Source organism: Pteropus alecto, unplaced genomic scaffold (assembly GCF_000325575.1).
Source record: "Pteropus alecto unplaced genomic scaffold, ASM32557v1 scaffold312, whole genome shotgun sequence".
Taxonomy (NCBI): Eukaryota; Metazoa; Chordata; class Mammalia; order Chiroptera; family Pteropodidae; genus Pteropus; species Pteropus alecto.
The window spans coordinates 2,550,859-2,551,433 of NW_006433948.1; the positions used below are offsets into that span (position 1 = coordinate 2,550,859).

At 69.7% G+C, this 575-nt stretch overlaps 1 protein-coding gene across 1 annotated transcript in view; it reads left to right on the forward strand.

The window, feature by feature from the left end:
• The first annotated feature begins 6 nt into the window (after nucleotides 1-6).
• The window catches only part of DLG3 (discs large MAGUK scaffold protein 3), a 44,489-nt gene continuing 43,920 nt past the window's right edge, over nucleotides 7-575 (forward strand). The window contains exon 1 of the mRNA XM_006908525.3: nucleotides 7-299. The gene's annotated coding sequence lies outside the window, so the exon portion shown is untranslated. The remainder of the gene's footprint in view (nucleotides 300-575) is intronic.

Consider the following 575-nt stretch of genomic DNA (forward strand, 5'->3'; position numbering starts at 1 on the left):
CCGCCCTGCGGCGCCTCGAGCCTCCGGGCTACGGGGACTGGCAGGGGCCCGACCCCTACGGGCCAGGGGGGGGCAATGGAGCCGGCACAGCTTATGGAGGCTACAGCTCGCAGACCCTGCCCTCGCAGGCGGGGGCCACCCCCACCCCCCGCACCAAGGCCAAGCTCATCCCTACCGGCCGGGATGTGGGGCCAGTGCCCCCTAAGCCAGTCTCGGGCAAGAGCACCCCCAAACTCAACGGCAGCGGCCCCAGTTGGTGGCCGGAGTGCACCTGTACGAACCGGGACTGGTATGAGCAGGTATGGACCAGCGGAGGTGGGGGGTCGGGAGTGGGGTACGGCACGGGTTCACCCCAGGGGTTCCTGGGGCCGCGAGCCAGTGGACCCCAAGCCCTAGCGCTGCAGCCGGGCCGGGAGAGGCGGTGGGAAATGTGTGCTTCCGTGCGTGTGTTTGGGGGTCTCCGTTCGGAGGGGATCGGGAGGAGCCGTGTGTGTCAAGGGGCGAAGGTATGGCGGAGGGGCGCATTTTCCTGTGGGGGGGAATCGGCTCGTCTCGGCGTGGGGGTTTAGCGGTGT